The sequence below is a fragment of the Triticum urartu genome, chromosome 1A (genome assembly GCF_056163025.1).
Source record: "Triticum urartu cultivar PI428250 chromosome 1A, HENAU_Tu73, whole genome shotgun sequence".
In the NCBI taxonomy this organism is placed as follows: Eukaryota; Viridiplantae; Streptophyta; class Magnoliopsida; order Poales; family Poaceae; genus Triticum; species Triticum urartu.
The window spans coordinates 576,191,898-576,211,042 of NC_141873.1; the positions used below are offsets into that span (position 1 = coordinate 576,191,898).

Consider the following 19,145-nt stretch of genomic DNA (forward strand, 5'->3'; position numbering starts at 1 on the left):
GACACATACTTGAAGGGGTTGTCGTGCTGCATGAAACGCTTCATGAAATCCATTAGAAGAAGCTAGATGGGGTTATCTTCAAAGTGGATTTTGAAAAGGCATATGATAAAGTTAAATGGCCTTTCCTTCAGCAGGCAATGCGCATGAAAGGATTTAGTGAGGCTTGGCGGAACCAAGTGGGTTCTCAAGTCCAGAATGGTAGTGTCGGAATCAAGATTAATGATGATATCGGTCATTACTTTTAGACACATAAGGGTTTGAGATAAGGAGATTTCATGTCTCCTCTCTTATTTAATATAGTGGCCGGTATGTTGGCCATTCTTATTGGCAGAGCCAAACAACATTGTCAGGTGGAGGGTTTAGTTCCCCATTTGGTCGATGGAGGAGTCTCCATCTTGCAGTATACTGATGACACCGTCCTATTCATGGAACATGACATTGCTAAAGCGCGCAATATGAAACTTATATTGTGCCTCTTTGAACAATTGTCTGGATTAAAGATAAACTTTCACAAAAGTGAGTTGTTCTGCTTTGGGAAGGCCAAAGACGAACAAGACACATATAGACAACTGTTCGGGTGTGAATTAGGGTCGTTACCATTTAGTTATTTGGGCATACCAATTCACCACCGTAAGTTGTCTAATAAAGAATGGAATTGTATTGAAGATCGAATTGAGAAAAAGCTGAGCTGCTGGAAGGGTAAGCTTATGTCTTATGGAGGTCGGCTAGTGCTGATTAATTCGATATTGACCAGTATGCCGATGTTCCTACTCTCTTTCTTTGATATCCTATGAGAGCGACTTGATTTCTTCATATCTCGTTTCTTCTGGCAGTCAGATGAGGCCAAAAGAAAATACCGACTGGCGCGATGGGACATCCTTTGCCGGCCAAAAGACCAAGGAGGTCTTGGTATTGAGAACTTAGAAATCAAGAATAAATGCCTTATGAGCAAGTGGCTCTACAGGTTGGAGATAGAGCCGGAGGGCATATGGGCACAACTTTTGCGCAATAAATACTTGAAGTCGAAAATGCTCGCCCAGGTTACCATGAGACCAACTGACTCGCCATTCTGGAAAGAGCTTATGAGAGTGAATGATTTATTTTTTCGTAGGGTCAAATTATTGGTTGGCAATGGGACGTCAACAAGATTTTGGGAGGATACATGGTTAGGAGCAACACCCCTGGCCGTACAGTATCCCACCCTTTATAATATTGTACAATGCAAGGAGGATTACGTAGGTACCGTGTTCCAAACAATCCCCTTGAATATCCAGTTTAGGCGTGCGTTAGTTGGTGAGAGATGGACTGCTTGGTTGCACTTGGTTCGGAGATTGATAGATGTTCAACTTTCCGACCAGCCGGATTCGACGCAATGGACATTAGCTAAGAATAGAGTTTTCACGGTGAAATCTTTTTATATAGATTTGATTAATTCTAGCCCAATCTCGAGATCGTTGCATATTTGGAAGATTAAGGTTCCCTTGCGTATTAATATTTTTATATGGTTTGACCACAAGCAAGTAATACTCACTAAGGACAACTTAATCAAGAGACGATGGGTAGGTAGTTCACGTTTTTGTTTTTGTGATCATGATGAAACAATACAACACTTATTCCTTGAATGCCCTCTCGCTAAATTGCTTTGGAAAACTATCCATATTGCCTTCAATATTAATCCCCCAGCTAACATTGAATCATTGTTTGGAACGTGGTTAGCTGGGGTTAACCATGATACTGCTGCTCATATTCGGATTGGAATATGTGCGCTTTTGTGGGCTGTATGGAACTGTAGGAATGATTTGATTTTTAACAGACAACACACTTTAATTTTCTTGCAGGTTATTTTCAAAGCTACAGCTTGGATCCGTACGTGGTCCTTACTCACTCCTACGAACTCTAGGAAGCCTTTGATTACTGGTGCAACCAATGGGAGATGGTAGCACGGGTTATATTCAATCGGTTCGGATGACGGTCGCATAACAGGATAGGAGTCTAGGGAGCTTATCCTCTTTTTTTCCTTACAGTTGTGATTCTGAGCATGTACTTTTATTTTCTTTTTTTTTGCTCTGCTTGCGAGCTGTAATACCTTTGTGACTTTATGATATTTCGAGACTTTTTAATAAGATGGCTCCATGCATCATTATGATGCAGAGGCCGGGGGCACGCCTTCATTTCAAAAAACAATGCGCCCATACACCGGCAAGCACCCGGCGGGCTCCCTCGGAGAACAGCGAGTCATCCATCTGCCCTGCCGACCTAATAAGGCAGTACCAGCACACTGTCGAGGTCGGGTCAGAGCTCCGGATCAGTGGCGGACCTAGCATGTGTGCATGGTGTGCCATGGCACACCCAGAGTTTGTGAGAATTTTTTTATACCATATAATATTTTAGCCCAATTTAACTAAGCCAGCCAGCCAGGCCTAACTGCCATCACGTGAGAGACCCGGACAGAGCGAGCGAGAGAGAGAGATAGGCAGAGCGGCGCGACCTAATGGCCTAATCCCTTCTCTCTCGGCCGCTGCCCAACCAGGACGCGCCGCCGCTCGGCGCTCACCGCATCACCCACTCGGCAGCTGCTGCTCCCCTTCGAAGTCGAAGCAGCGCCGGCCACCGGAGCTCCTTCCCTTTGGCGAGAACAGCTAGCAAGCAGCAAGCGCCGCGACCCGCGAGCCGCCGACCCGTCGACCCGGACCAGAGGGCCGCCGCCGCCCCGGAGGAGCTCTTCCCGCCCGTGCCTCCCGTCCCAACGGCCGAAGTCTAGTGATGCATCTCATAAAGAACAACTTGCTCTCTTCATACGATTTGTTGAGAAATCGGGAAGAGGATGTGAGAGGTTCCTTGGAGTTTTTCATGTTGCCAATACAACTTCATTGTCACTTAAGGATGCAATTCAAACTTTGCTTAAAGATCATCATTTGACTCCTAGTCAAATACGTGGGCAAGGATATGATGGGGCTAGCAACATGAAAGGGGAGATTAAAGGGTTGAAAACATTGATCATGAAAGAGTCGCCCTCTACCTATTACATCCATTGTTTTGCACATCAACTTCAGTTGGTTCTTATAGCTGTGGCAAAGGACAATGAACCATGTTTGTGGTTCTTTGATCATGTTTCTTATTTGCTCAATATTTTTGGAGTTTGTTGTAAGCGCCATGACATGCTTCGAGATGTTAGAGCTCAAAAGGTGTTGGAAGCACTTGAAATGGGTGAGATTGAAAGTGGAAGTGGGCTAAATCAAGAGATGTGACTAGCTAGACCCGGCGCCACTCGTTGGGGTTCTCATTTAAAAACCATTATGCACATTGTTAGCATGTATTCCACAATCCTTAAAGTACTTGATGCTATTGGAAAAGATCCTTCACAAAAAAAGTGAGTGGACAAGAATACGTGGAGTTGCTCAAGCCTTTGAATCATTTGACTTTGTTTTCAATCTTCACTTGATGCTTGTTATTCTTGGCTACACAAATGAGTTGTCCAAATCTTTGCAAAAGAGAGATTAAGATATTGTCAATGCAATGACACTTGCTAGTTTGGCAAAGAGTAGAATGCAACACATGAGGTCTCATGGTTGGGAAGATTTTCTTGCAAAGCTAACCTTATTTTGCAACAAACATGACATTCAAGTTCCTTTGTGGGAGGATATTTATGAGCCAAATCGAAGATCACGTCGGTATTATGAAGTACAAACAAATGATGATCGTTATAGAAGAGAAGTATATCTTGGTGTCATTGATCAAACCATTCAAGAGCTTGACAGTCGGTTTGATGAGGTTAATACCGAGTTGCTTATTTGCATGTCGGCTTTGAGGGGGTGTTTGTTTCCAGGGACTTTTTTGTGTAGGGACTAGAAAAAGTCCCTCTTAGAGACTTTTTTACCAAACGGGAGGGACTTTTTAGGGACTAAACTAGGCATTTGGGACTAAATGAAGAAGACTCTCAAGGAGAGTCTTTTTTGGGACTTTTTGGGACTTTTCCAACAATGCCCCTCCATGCATTCAATGGCCCGCCACCCCATGGTGTTGTTTGATTGTTATTTTTCTACTTCTCTGGTCCTTTTTAGTTTGCATATAAGATTTGACTGAAGTAAAGGCTCGTAAAATTTGACCAACTTTATAGAAGAAAGTACCAACATTCATAATCTGAAATCAATACCAATAGATGTGTCATGACTTAAAGTTTCATATTGTATAACTTTCACTACAAGAAATATGTCAACTTATGACCTTCTGTCAGTGACCCTCGAAGAATTGGTCATAAATTTATGACCATTTTAGACCAATTGGTCAAAAGCTGTTCAGGGGGCTCAAAACCCTAAACCATTGCGACCATTTTGGTCAGAAAGGTCGTAATTTCCTTACACGAAATGGTCACAAAGCAAACAGTGCTAGTCCGCTGCCTTATTTCTAGTTGTTAATGACCAATATAGATGGTCATAGCCTTGTAGATTGTGGTGGGTTGTGATGACTAGGCGCCATCTCATCAGTTTTGCCTATGTGTCATGTCCATGTGGCAGTTTTTGCCCTAGGTTGTGAAGCAACCTATATTTCTATCATTCCCAAAATTCCCAAAAAAATCTCATAAATTCTTTGGGTCATATCTTCATCAAATATGTAAAAATCCTTCCTTGCCTAGTTCAAAACTAATTCAACAATATTCATTTTCCTATTATGTTCACAACAACACTTTATGAAGGAAGTGCTATTTATATATTCTTGATTGCCCTAGGAATTTTTGGGCACTCCTTCGTATCCAAATCATTACCGCATGACAAAATTCAGCTCCATTTGCCTAGCAAATCTTCCTCGGCAAATTTCCAAAGTTTTTGTCCACCTAGAAGCATTGTGAAGGAAGTACCTTTTTTATATCTCTAAATGACATGAAATTTATACAGTTTCTTCATATGCCCAAATTATCACCCTCCTCCAAATTGCAGCTCAGTCAAATCATCTATGTGAGCCCAGGTTCAATTTATATTTTATGGCCAAATTGGCACGTTGCAAAGCAAGTGTTATACAGACCCGTCCTATTACCCTCAAACTTTTCGGGCACTCTTCCATACCCAAATCATTGCCACATGATAATATTCAGCTCAATTTTCCTAGTAAATCTTTCTCGGGAAATTTCCAAAGTTTCTACCTTGAGAGAAGCTTTGTGAAGTAAGTACTAGCTAGGCTTACCCAAATGATCTGAAAATTGACCAGCGCATGACCATACCTAAGTAACTTACCTACACCAATTTTGAGCTCATTTCATTCATCCAATCTCTCTCACTAGTTTTCCCAAGTTTCTGTCCATAGAAGAGCATTGTGAAGGAAGTACTACTTTGGCATGTCCAAATGGTATCAATTTTCTACAATGCTTTCCTATGCCCAAATAACCATCCTTCACAAAATTTCAGCTCAATCCATTCATTATTTTGAGCCTAGCTTCAACATTCATATTTTTGTCCAGCGTGGTACTTTGCAAAGCAAGTACCACCTAGGATCCTCCTTTTGAGCGAAAAATTTGTGAAGACATTCTCCTTAGTAGATGATCATCCTCAGCCAAAACTCGCGCCCATTGTCCATGTGCATTTCCCGTACCGCTAATCAAACACTTGGCTGCTAATTCATGTTTGAGCATCGATCGGTCTTCTCGTGAGAATCTTAGGTTGTAATTTTCTTCCTAGCACCAACCTGGGGAGTGCCCAACCCACTAGACATGCCTAAGCCGCCCAGAACACATGGCAACATTACGGTCACGCGGTGACCACGCGACGGGCATGCGAGTTTACGCGCTCTAGAGTTGGGGCCCTCGGCCATCGCCCAAACCTCGACGTATCGCCACCAAACCATGTATTTATGATTAAATAGGTCCTTATGTAACTAGAAATGATTTTTGGAAAAAATAAATAGCAAACTATGAGGCAGCTGCAGTTCAAATTTGACCCGCTTCCACCTGAATTGGCGGAAATTTATATTTTTCACGAGAGGTGGATCAAAACTTTTTACACCCAACCATTTTGTCAATTGTGCATTGAATATGTCCTAGTATTTTATAAAATTGATTTGGTCCAATTTTGCAACAATTATTTGGTAGTTCCTTCACAAAAAAACCTCCTTTCGGGCACTCGGAAAATGAAAAATGGTTTTTTCGTCCAAAGAAAATGAAAACTTCCTTAGGCAACATTGTTTGCCATTCCAATATGCACCCTTGTGCACAATATGAGATCATTTGAACAAACTATGCCACGAATGTGGCCATAAGATTGATCATTTGACTTGAAAGCCATTGATCTCCACACGTGATAATTCGTTTCTAAGAACACTTTTTTAAAATAATTGCCGTATTACAAGTTTGTTATTTTTCCTGGGAACTTGGCAACATATAATGACACAATGCGAAGGTTTCTCAATTTTTCGATTTTTTTTTGAATTTTTTATGCCCATTTCAAAATGCGGTCAAAACGGCGGGTTTGACCGTTCCTAGTTAGTGGTTGAATCTTGGAAAAATTTTGGTGTATCTCTGATTAAATAGATACTTATGTACCTAGAAATGACTTTTTTTAAAAAATAAATAGCAAACTATGAGGCAGCTGCAGTTCAAATTTGACCCGCTTCTAGCTGAATCGGCGGAAATTTGTCTTTTTCATGAGAGGTGGATCAAAACTTTTTACACCCAACCATTTTGTCAATTGTGCATTAAATATGTCCTAGTATTTTAGAAAATTTATTTGGTCCAATTTTGCAACAATTATTTGGTAGTTCCTTCACAAAAAAACCTCCTTTCGGGCACTCGAAAAATGGAAAATGGTTTTTTCGTCCAACGAAAATGAAAACTTCCTTAGGCAACATTGTTTGCCATTCCAATATGCACCCTTGTGCACAATATGAGATCATTTGAACAAACTATGCCATGAATGTGGCCATAAGATTGATCATTTGGCTTGAAAGCCATGAATCTTCACGCATGATAGCTCATTTCTGAGAACACTTTTTTAAAAGAATTGCCGCATTACAAGTTTGTTATTTTTACTGGGAACTTGGCCACATATAATGACACAATGCGAAGGTTTCCCAATTTTTCGATTTTTTTTGAATTTTTTATGCCCGTTTCAAAATGCGGTCAAAACGGCGGGTTTGACCGTTCCTAGCTAGTGGTTGAATCTTGAAAATGTTTTGATGTTTCTCTGATTAAATAGATACTTATGTATCTAGAAATGATTTTTTGAAAAAATAAAGAGCAAACTACAAGGCAGGCACAGTTGAAATTTGACCCGCTTCCTGCTGAATCGGCGAGAATTTGTCTTTTTCACCGGAGGTGGATCAAGGCATTTGACACCTAACCATTTGGTCAATTGTGAATCAAATATGGCCTAGTATTTTATAAAATTGATTTGGTCCAATTTTGCAACAATTATTTGGGAGGTCCTTCACGAAAAAACCTCCTTTTGGGCACTCGAAAAATGGAAAATTGCTTTTTCGTCCAAAGAAAATGAAAACTTCCTTAGGCAACATTGTTTGCCATTCCAATATGCACCCTTGTGCACAATATGAGATCATTTGAACAAACTATGCCATGAATGTGGCCATAAGATTGATCATTTGGCTTGAAAGTCATTGATCTCCACACGTCATAGCTCGTTTCTGAGAACGCTTTTTTAAAATAATTGCCGTATTACAAGTTTGTTATTTTCCCTGGGAACTTGGCCACATATAATGACACAATGCGAAGGTTTCCCAATTTTTCGATTTTTTTTGAATTTTTTATGCCCGTTTCAAAATGCGGTCAAAACGGCAGGCTTGACCGTTCCTAGCTAGTGGTTGAATCTTGGAAAACTTTTGGTGTTTCTCTGATTAAATAGATACTTATGTACCTAGAAATGATTTTTAAAAAAAATAAATAGCAAACTATGAGGAAGCTGCAGTTCAAATTTGACCCGCTTCCAACTGAATCGGCGGAAATTTGTCTTTTTCACGAGAGGTGGATCAAAACTTTTTACACCCAACCATTTTATCAACTGTGCATTAAATATGTCCTAGTATTTTAGAAAATTGATTTTGGTCCAATTTTGCAACAATTATTTGGTAGTTCCTTCACAAAAAACCTCCTTTCGGGCACTCGAAAAATGGAAAATGGTTTTTTCGTCCAACGAAAATGAAAACTTCCTTAGGCAACATTGTTTGCCATTCCAATATGCACCCTTGTGCACAATATGAGATCATTTGAACAAACTATGCCATGAATGTGGCCATAAGATTGATCATTTGGCTTGAAAGCCATGAATCTTCACGCATGATAGCTCATTTCTGAGAACACTTTTTTAAAAGAATTGCCGTATTACAAGTTTGTTATTTTTCCTGGGAACTTGGCCACATATAATGACACAATGCGAGGGTTTCCCAATTTTTCGATTTTTTTGAATTTTTTATGCCCGTTTCAAAATGCGGTCAAAACGACGGGTTTGACCGTTCCTAGCTAGTGGTTGAATCTTGGAATTTTTTTGGTGTTTCTCTGATTAAATAGAAACTTATGTACCTAGAAATGATTTTTGGAAAAAATAAAGAGCAAACTATAAGGCAGCTACAGTTCAAATTTGACCCGCTTCCAACTGAATCGGCGAAAATTTGTCTTTTTCACGAGAGGAGGATCAAAACTCTTTACACCCAACCATTTGGTCAATTGTGCATTAAATATGGCATAGCATTTTAGAAAAATGATTTGGTCCAATTTTGCAACAATTATTTGGTAGGTTCTTCACAAAAAAAACCCTTTTGGACACTCGAAAAATGAAAAATGGGCACTTGAAAAACCTCCTCAATTATTGACGAGAGGTGGATAGACAGCTATTGAGACACAAGCATTTGGTCAATTGTACCTAAAATATGATCTAATATTATTGAAAAATAGAGTGGTGCCATTTTGCAACAAATATTGGTAGGTGCTTCAAAAAATATATACCATTTTCGACACTCCAAAGGTTGAAAATGTTTTTTTGCAAATAAAACTCATTTTTGAGATCAGTTTTTAAAGATATTTGTATTATTCCAGGTTTGTTATTTTTCTGAAAAACAAGTCTCACTTGTGACACGATGCTATTGTTCTTATTTTTTTATAATTCTATGATGTTATAAAATAGGTGACATGATTTAGCATATTATTTAATTGATTACGACCAATTTAGATGGTTATAAAATCGTCAAAGTGTGTACTACATTGTGATTGGTGGAACCGTTTGTGGCACGGATCGATGAGATGGCAGACATCCTACCATCCATTGCTAGCAATCCAACATCCATCCATCCGTCCATGCAAAGAAAGGAAAAAAACCCACCGCACCAAACCCTACCTCTCTCTCACCTCTCGTCCCTTCCTTCCACCCGCCGCCTCCCTCTCTCTGTCCCCGATCCAGATCGGCCTCTCCCTCACCCCTCGCGCCACGCCCTCCTTCCCTCGCGCTGGCACCGGCGGCGCCCTCCTTCCTTTCTATCACCGGCGGCGCCCTCCTTCCTTTCTGTCACCGGCAGCACCCTCCTTCCCTCGCGCTGCACCCAAACCTCGCTCCCGCTCCCAGCTCTTCTTCCTCCGCCCACGCCCCCAACCCCACCCACTTCTCCTTCCCTCAGATCTCGATCTGCCGCCGCCCCCAACCCCACCGCCACCGCCACCATCGACGACCCTCGCCGTAGACGAGGTTGAGGCCGACCCAAGATCGAGCCCATGCCCAGAGCCGCCCCTAAGATTCGCAGGCAACCCCACGCCAATCAGGACCTCGATCTGGATTGAGCAGGCGCTCTCCACCAACGGGACTTGGGCAGGCGAGCCAACCGTAGCGGATTCGGCCCTCAGCTCCTCCGGTGGCCAGAAAGGCGCCGTGGAGGCTCGCGGAGCACGGGGACGTCCCTCGCCGCGCTCACCGCACCTCCATTCCCCTTCACCACCTTCCCTCCCTCCCTCTACACGCCCGTCTATATAAGGCACGCCTCCCTCTCCCCTCACCTCTCTCCCCGCACTTCCGGAAGTCGGGGTCTAGGGTTTGGTGCGCCGGTGCGCTGATGGATCTGTCGGGGTTGCTGGTGTGCTGCAGGAGGGCGGCCGGATGTCGGACGCGCCGGCGAGCCCGCCGGGCGGTGGCTTCGGCGGTGTCAGGGAGCAGGACAGGTTCCTGCCCATCGCCAACATCAGCAGCATCATGAAGAAGGCCATCCTGGCCAATGGCAAGATCGCCAAGGACGCCAAGGAGACCCTGCGGGAGTGCATCTCGGAGTTCATTGCTTCATCGCCAGCGAGTGAGTGCCTCTGTTGACCGCTGCCGCTCTGTTTTGCTTGCCCGAATCAAGTGTGGTCTGGTGCTGACCTGTCGCCATTTTGTCTTGTCTGTATTGTAGGGCGAGTGACAAGTGCCAGAGGGAGAAGTGCAAGACCATCAACATCGATGACCTGCTCTAGGCGATGCCCACGCTAGGCTTTCAGGAGTACATTGAGCCCCTCAAGGTTTATCTGCAGAATTACAGAGAGGTGCATGCCCATTTAGCCATGTGGGATTTTTTTTATCTGAACTAATTGGGGATGGATTAGTGCTTTGAGAGTTAGGTAGGTCCATGATAGTTTAATATGTTGCTGTTGTAGCCTGAAAAGCTCTGTTTGGCACTTTTGTTAGTCCTAGTTGGCAAATTTAAACACTCATGTTCAGCTTGGTGACTGATGAGACCCCACACTGCGTGGCACCAATCATCTTATTGTCCTTAGAACAAGTGTTGATTTATCCCTCCAATTACTACTGTCATTGAGATCTTCAATTCTTTTCTGTACTATTTATTCAGATAACTGAATGATTTGAAGCACTAAGAATTGTCTTCGGAGTCCAACTATTAAACTGTTTAAGTAGCTACTGAATCTGCTTGCTTGGTTATGGCAGACATACATGTCTTACAAATTCGTTATTCTTGTTTGAAGCTAAGCTAGGCTACTGTTGTTCCAGCAAAAAACAGGGGAGCCGCTCTTTTTGTTCTTCACTAATAAATTCTTGTTTGAATGCATATCCTGGGGGTGGTGAAGCTGGGAGCCTTTCCTCCCCATAAAAATACTTTGCTCTTCATTATGAGCAATGCCCTTATATAATTAGCTGCTAGGAGTGTTTATATACTTGATCACCACACCTCTACTATTCTGGTTACTTTTGCTTTCTTCTCTGTAGTTGTCCAGGGCATAACAGTCTTATGTGTGGCTTGTTATTTTGTTACCAGCCTACTTTCTTGTGCTCCTGGTCGAGTCTTGTGGAGAAGCAGGGCGAATCGGGCATCATCTTACTTGTGCCTATGTGGTAAGAATAGAACACCACTCTCGCTTGATGTGCATGTATTAGTACAACAAAGCATTCTTACATGGTGATTGTTAGCGACACAACAATTATCTTGCAACATAGCTTGCCAAATTGCTTGCTTGCTTACTATATAACCTGTACTGCTAAACATGTTATCCCACTCCATGATGTTGTATCATTTGCCACGAACGCGGTGTCCGGGACCATGACCTCGAGCCACACAACCTGCTCATGGGTGGATGCGCTGGTATCCTCTAGTTTGATCCCAGCAAGAGGTAGTCTTCTCTTCTCTTTATCAACCAAAGGCACTTTCTTTTCTCATGGATGGATGGGACTCCATTAATTTAGTATCAATTTAGGTGTTAGTATGCTATTGATGCTCGTGTTGATGCCATGCTTTTTGTCTTGTCATGTCTTGAAATTAAGTGGCAGCATCAAATGCAAATCTATTAGTGTTGTTAAACTGCTGGTAGGCTAGCTACAAACTAACTTGTTATTTTCTTCTCTAGCAAATTGTATACATGAATCTCTAGTTGGCCATAAATTTGACATATTGATTTACATATGCATACACATGACTATTTCTGTACACTCAATATTTAAGCTTCTGCCTAGCTTACCAAAATTATGTATACAGAGCTGCACGTTTTAACACTAGAAATCAGTTTCTCTAGCATATATAATAGAAATACAGAAGTGCTTCTTTCCATATTAGAGCTGTGCTTGGCTAATTTTTCCATGTGATGACTACCACTTTTACAGGTAACGCTGATGGTTTCGGAGATACTCGTAAAGAAGAGTTGTACAATGCATGTGCTACTCTTAAGGTACTTGGGGTCCTTCACTTCTCCATAGTAGATTGTTTCCAACCTTTGAACTCCTAGGAGATTTTAACACAAATTGTAACAGATGATTCCCTTAATAAACAATGCATGTGCTACTCTTAAGAATTTAATAAGTGCATGCTATACTGTTGCTTACTAGGCCAGAAGTGTTTTTTTATGCTAGAAGTCATTAGTAGATCATGAGCAGAGTGAAGCCTAGAATTGCTGCTGCACAAATAGATTGCTTGCCACTTTGCTACCTGAAACAGAGCCTCGATTCCATTCAGACGCTTTTCTGACTCTTTATTTATTAGCGGCCCGTGTAAGAACAAAAAAAATAAAGCTCCAATTAAGTATGGTATTTTGTTTTTATTTCATGCTCTTTGTAGCTGACGGGTTGGGCTGTGCTTGGATGGGCCATGTTGTAGCTTACAGACATTCTGCGTACTAACTCAGCCTCCGTATTACAAGTTTAAAAGAATTGCTGCGTAGTTCACAAACCTGGGACTAAACATTTCATTATTTTTGCTCTTGACGACTTTTACTTGGACTTTCAGTTTCAATAAGCCACATCCTTGTATAAAACTTAACACTGTCATGCACCTGTTTGCGCGTATGCCTATGATAGGGTTAGGACCTGCCGCACCTTTAGAGTTGAAAATGTGATGATTTAGCTCAGTTTCTTAACGTGATGTTGCTGCTGTACTCCATAAATTACTGAACATTTGTTAAAACTCCAAAAATATAGTATTTGCTACTGGCCTATTAGTGTTAGCAGTATTTGCAGCTGGAGTATTTAGAGATTTAGTTTCCTACTCCAAATTTTGTATGTTTTTGATGTGAAACGCTTATGCATGACTAAGTGTTAAGTTGATACAATTTTGAGTCTGCACTGCTGTATGTTTTTGATGTGAAACACTTATGCATGACTAAGTGTTAAGTTGATACAATTTCTTTGGTAGACAAGCATGGAAATATGTATTAACTTTCCTGAAAGTAGACAAGCATGACAATTCTGTTCAATTCTGATTTCTTTTGTAGTCAATTATGTTCAACTGATTTCTGAATATTTCTGATGTGACCTGTGGCAGGTACCAGAGGCGATCGGCATCCTCCTGGTGGCGCTGCTCCTCACAAAGTGTTGAAGTTGGATTACCGCCTCATGTTGATGGCATTGTTTCTTTTTGGTGATCTAATGTCGCTTAGGTTGCTGCTGCTGTGATGGAAGCGCACCACAACTTTAGTTGATGTGTATCTGTTTTTGCTTGTTTTAGTTGAGGTTGGACGTGCAGACTTGTATGTGCTGTTGTGTGTATTTGGATGAATGATTTCTGAATTTAATCATTTAATTGAGAGAATTATTGAGTGTTTGCTGTTCAAATGTGTAAACTGGAAATCAGTGAATAATAAAAAGACCAAATGGTCTACTGGATCAAAAATGCTACAGCCCAAATAATAGTGGACTGGAATATTGTGCATTTCTGTAAAACCTTACAAAAAGGCCTAATGAAATGGTTTGCAAAAGGGCCATGGCCTAGAAAATTAAAAGGCCGAATTGTAGGGCGTGGCCCATGTAGCCGACCAAAAATTCACATGAAAAAAACAATAAAAAGGCTGAATTAATGGGCTCGGCCCATGTAGAAAACCGAATTGGACCGGGCTGAATCTTGTGCCACATCAGCTTGCCACGTCGGATCCGACATGGCCTGGGGAGAGAGCTAGCGACCAAAACAGAAGGTCACAGGATCAACGACCTTTTGTTAAAGGTTGCTATAGTCAGTTTATGACGCCCAGCTTTTGACCTTATGTTTTTGGTCACAAAAAGGTCATAAATGGAAATTTGTGACCATTCAGTGACTAATAGTGGTGGTCATAAGTTGACATATTTCTTGTAGTGTTTAACATGGCAGATGTTGATATTTTCTTATATAAATACGGTCAAACTTTGTGAAGTTTGACTTTAGAGAATTATAATATGCAAAGTAAAAAGGACCGGAGGGAGTATATACTAGGGGCAACATGGTCATTTAATAACCTCTAGGAAGGGACTAGGGACTTTTTAGTCTCTGGAAACAAACAGGGAGGGACTTTTTAGGGACTAGAGACTTTTTAGTTGGGACTAGAAAAAGTCCTAAGACTTATGAACCAAACAGGGCCTGAATCCCCTCAATTCATTTGCTTCTTATGATGCACTCAAGGTAATGAGACTTGCTGAATTCTATCCCATGGACATTTCAAGCATAGATTTGATAAGGCTAGAATTTCAACTTACTAATTTTATTGATGATATGAGACAAGATGATAGGTTTAGAAATGCAAGTAATATTGGTGAGCTCTCTATTATGCTTGTTGCAACAAAGAAGCATGTTCTTTATGATTTGGTCTACTTACTCATCAAATTGATATTGATTTTACCGGTGGCAACGGTGAGTGTTGAAAGAGTGTTTTCAGCAATGAATCTAGTGAAAAATAAGTTGAGGACTACTATGAGTGATGATCGCTTGAATGATTGCTTGGTGACATTTATTGAACGGGATGTGTTCATGGAAGTAAGCGAAGATGACATAGTTGATGCTTTCATGGCAATGCAAAAACGTAGAGTTACCTAGTGATGTAATTTTCTACTTGTTCTTCTTTCATGTAAGACTACTCGTATTGTAATTGAGCACATTTGAGATATATTTTGTGAACTAAATTGTTGTGAGATTTGCATTAAGCTACTCATGTTATTATTTTGACATATTTTGTCTGACACATGGATTAGGTGGGGATTTTTTTTAGAGTGTGCACACCCTTCATTTTTTTTCCTGGGTACGCCACTGCTCCGGATCCCCACCAAAGAGAGTTTACACGACAATTCCAAGGGAAACCTGCATCTTCTCCGCAGTGCCCTCGACCTCTCGGAGCCTGGCTTCAACGTCGTCATTATTACACATCTCACGGATTGGCACTACGTCACGCTCAAGCATCAGGCAACATTTCTAAAAGAAACAAGAAGGGAGACAAGCACCTAGGTATTTATGTTGATCCGCGGCGACCAGATCTTCGCAATGCTTGTGCGCCTCGCTCAGCTACATCAACACGTCGTCATTTACCTTCCGGAGGCGTGAGACCTCCTCCTCGTGCCCCTTGCACAAACCATCCTGGCGCTCAAGGTCGGCCTTAAGAACATATCTAGTAGACACCCCGTATAACACGCGAACCCGCATAATTCTAACAAGTTCCGGGCTTGACCCGATTTTTTGGCCAGAACAGAGCTCATATACTCACCCGACCCGTAATTTTTTTACCGTGGCCCGCAAACCTCACCCCGGAAGCCGTATAACTACGGGTTTGCGGGGCAGATATGGGTCGAAACCTTATCCCCTGCCGCCGCGTTTCGCCGCAATTCCCCACTCCCCCCCCCCTCACATTTCTTGTCGCCGATGAGCCCGCTTCCGCCTCCAGCCGCCATGTGGGGCCATATGTGGAGCTCCGTCCGCAGCTCTGGCGGGCGCGGTGACCCCGAGTGTGAGCGATGTGTTCGTGCAGACAGTGTGAGGAAGTGCATGGCCAAGAAGTGGACCAACCAAGGCCTCCAGCCACCGGCGTCGCTCCTCCGTCGTGAGATGACGGAGGAGTACGACCGCTGGCACTTCCTCCGCCGTGGGCTCTTCCTCTTCCCGCACGGCTCTTCTCCCCGTGAAGAGGGAGTGGGCGGAGCTCGTCACCGTCAAACAGGAGCTGGAGGAGATCGCGCGCCGAGGCGTCGTCGGGCCCGAAGATTTCGTCGGCGATGTTGACGCGGTCGCGGCCGCCATTGCCGAACGGAGCTTGCGAGAGGAGGAAGAGCGCCACTGCCACAACTCAAGATGGCAACGGGGCCCCGAAACCCGCATCCCCGCGGGTTTTTACCCTATTAGGGGACGGGGATGGGCACCTTTTCATCCCCATGGGGCTGTTATCGGGCACATTATACAACCCGACACATTTCGTGGGTTTATCCCCGTTTCGATAGTCCCCGAACCCGAAACCCGGGAAAACCCGTCTAAATGCACATGCATTGATCCGGCCCAGCCCAAAGCCACACAGCCTGTGCAGCCAAACCCCCCAGCGACCAGCGTCTCGAGGCCAAAACAACTGGCTTACTCGTTGTGGCCTGTGTCCAGTTTCGCTCGTTCCTCTCCCAGTCTCCCCCCACTCGAGTCTCTCTCCCCCGCACATCAAACCTAAACCTAGGTTCGCCGCCGCCGCTCTCTCGATCCAATCTCGCACCAGCCGCCGACCAAGATCTGCGCCGGCGAGCCCTCCACGTCTTCTCCACCGCCCGCGGTCTGATCTGGAGAAGGGGCGCCGCCACCGGTGACAATCTCCATGGTGGCCTCCTCACGGCGCAAGTCAGGTGAAAGGGCGCCACCGCCGGCGCCGTCTACGGCCACCCGTCGCCTTCCTCTCTCTACTACAACCCCGCGCGGTGGTGGTGGTGGAAGGGCAGCAGGTCGTGGTGGCCTTCGAGGAAGAGGAGGTAGAGGCCTTTCCAGTCCTGTTCCCAATCCTCCATCAAACTTCAACGTCCACAAGAAGTTAAAGACGAGGTGAGCAGCCCGATCTTGCACAATATGAGATGGATGGTGCTAGGGTTTGAGACGGATGATGCTAACTTTCTATAGATAGATGGATTATGTTTGCTAGGGTTTGGTTTAGACTCTTGTATGTGATCTTTTTTCATGAAAGTTTCAGAAGTTGAGTTGAAGCTAGTACACTCTTGCAAGAACGAAACAAAATGGATTTGGAATCCTTGTACAATTAATATGCAGTGTGTAGGTACATGTATATGATCTTTTCATATTGTAGGCTACATGTATAAATTGCTACCGTTTTGTCAAACTTGCAAGAAATACATGTAGTAGAGTCCTTGGTGCTACTATTTTAGCAAAATTGCTACTGCTACTATGTCAAAAAAAATACACCAAAGCTAATAATTCTGTTTTTATTCTTTTTGATAGGTTAATTGATTCATTGACGACACCGTCAACAGAAACTACAATTGTACAGTCAGTTACAAGTAGTGTGCCTGAACCTGTGGATATGGACGAAGAATTTGATGAGTCCGTCGATTATGATGCAATGTTTGTTGGAGAACATGTTGAAATTACGGATGAAGAGGAAGCTGCGGATGAAGAAGATGAAGAGGAAGATGGGGATGAGGATGAGGATGGAGAGGAAGATGGGGATGAGGATGAAGAGGAAGATGGAGCTGAGGAAGGACATGCAGTTGGTTCCAAGAGAAAGCTCACATCAATTGTTTGGGTTGATTTCAAGAAAGTGAAGGTCCGTGGGAGATGGAAGGCACAATGTCTTCATTGTAAGAAGAAACTTGGAGGGGAATCAAAGAATGGGACAAAGCATCTTCATGTTCATTTGGCGGCTTGTACTATGAAGAAGGTCCATAGCAATGGTAAAACATTGAGCCAATCTTCTTTGAGGTTCAGTTCTAGTAGCCATGGAAAAGTTTCGGTGGAGAACTATACTTTTAACCAAGTTTTTGCTAGAAAGATGCTTGCTTCCATGATTGTGCTGCGTGAGTACCCCTTATCCATAGTTGATCATACGGGGTTTCGAAGATTTGTTAGTGCATTGCAACCCTTATTTAGTATGGTGACAAGAAACACTATTAGGTATGTCTTATGCAACTGTGAATTGTTCTACTAATATGCTATGTTTTGTTTAATATCTTCAATATCTGATTGTCACCCCTTCATTCATAGGAAGGATATTCTGGACGCTTACAAAGTTGAAAGGAAGAAGGCTATCGAGTACATGGCTGCAAATCGATCAAGAGTGGCTATCACTACTGATTTATGGACAGCTGACAATCAAAAGAAAGGATACATGGCAATCACGGGCCATTTCATTGATGACTCTTGGAAACTTAGGAGTGTTATCATGAGGTATATGATGCTATTTGTATCAATAGTTGTTGCTGTAGTACATTCTTTGGTGTTGTTTTTATCAATATTTCCTGTTGTAGTACATTGTTTGGTGTTGTTTTTACCAATATTTCCTGCTGTAGTACATTGTTTGGTGTTGTTTTTACCAATATTTCCTGTTGTAGTACATTGTTTGGTGTTGTTTTTACCAATATTTCCTGCTGTAGTACATTGTTTGGTGTTGTTTTTATAGATGATTGCTGCTGTAGTACATTGTTTGGTGTTGTTTTTATAGATGATTGCTGCTGTAGTACATTGTTTGGTGTTACTTTTATCAACATTTGCTGTTGTTCTACTTTGTTTGGTGTTGTTTTTATCTATATTTGTGGCTGTATAACATATATTCATTGCATTTGTAGGTTTATTTATGTGCCAGCTCCTCACACCGCCGAAGTTATAGCTGAAGAACTTCATGAATCATTGATATCTTGGAATCTTGATGAGAAGCTATCAACGGTGACTATTGACAATTGTTCTTCAAATGACAAGACAATTGACTTGTTGGTGAAGAGGATAGGGAAGGACAAGCTCAAGTTGCAAGGTACCTTGACTCACATGCGTTGTTGTGCCCACATTCTGAATTTAATTGTCAAAGATGGCTTAGATGCTATGAAACTAGCAATTGAAAAGATTAGAGATAGTGTAGCTTTTTGGATTGCCTCACCAAAACGAATAGAGAAGTTTTGAGGAAATTGCTAAGTTTCAAAAGGTCAAAATAACAAGAAGATTAATACTTGATTGTAAGACTAGGTGGAATTCAACTTACACAATGCTTAGTGTGGCTCTACCATATAAGGTTGGTTTTGAGCGATTAAAGAAGGTTGAGAAGCAATACGAGAGTCTCCCTTCTAAGGAAGAATGGGCTTTTGCTATTGATGTTGTAGAAAGGCTGCGGCTGTTCTTTGAAATCACTGAAATTATGTAACTGCCAACATCTATTTTCCCAAGATTTGTGAAATTAAAATGAATATGAGGCAATGGTCAACTTGCGGTAATGAGGTGATACAAGCCATGACATTTAGCATGGAAGAGAAATTTAACAAGTATTG

The 19,145-nt window shown here is 42.4% G+C and overlaps 2 pseudogenes; both read left to right on the top strand.

Moving 5' to 3' along the window:
- The first annotated feature begins 3,311 nt into the window (after positions 1 to 3,311).
- On the top strand, positions 3,312 to 14,736 carry LOC147992946 (uncharacterized; annotated as a pseudogene).
- Positions 10,080 to 13,272, top strand: LOC125540074 (nuclear transcription factor Y subunit B-1-like; annotated as a pseudogene).
- Positions 14,737 to 19,145: the final 4,409 nt, after the last annotated feature.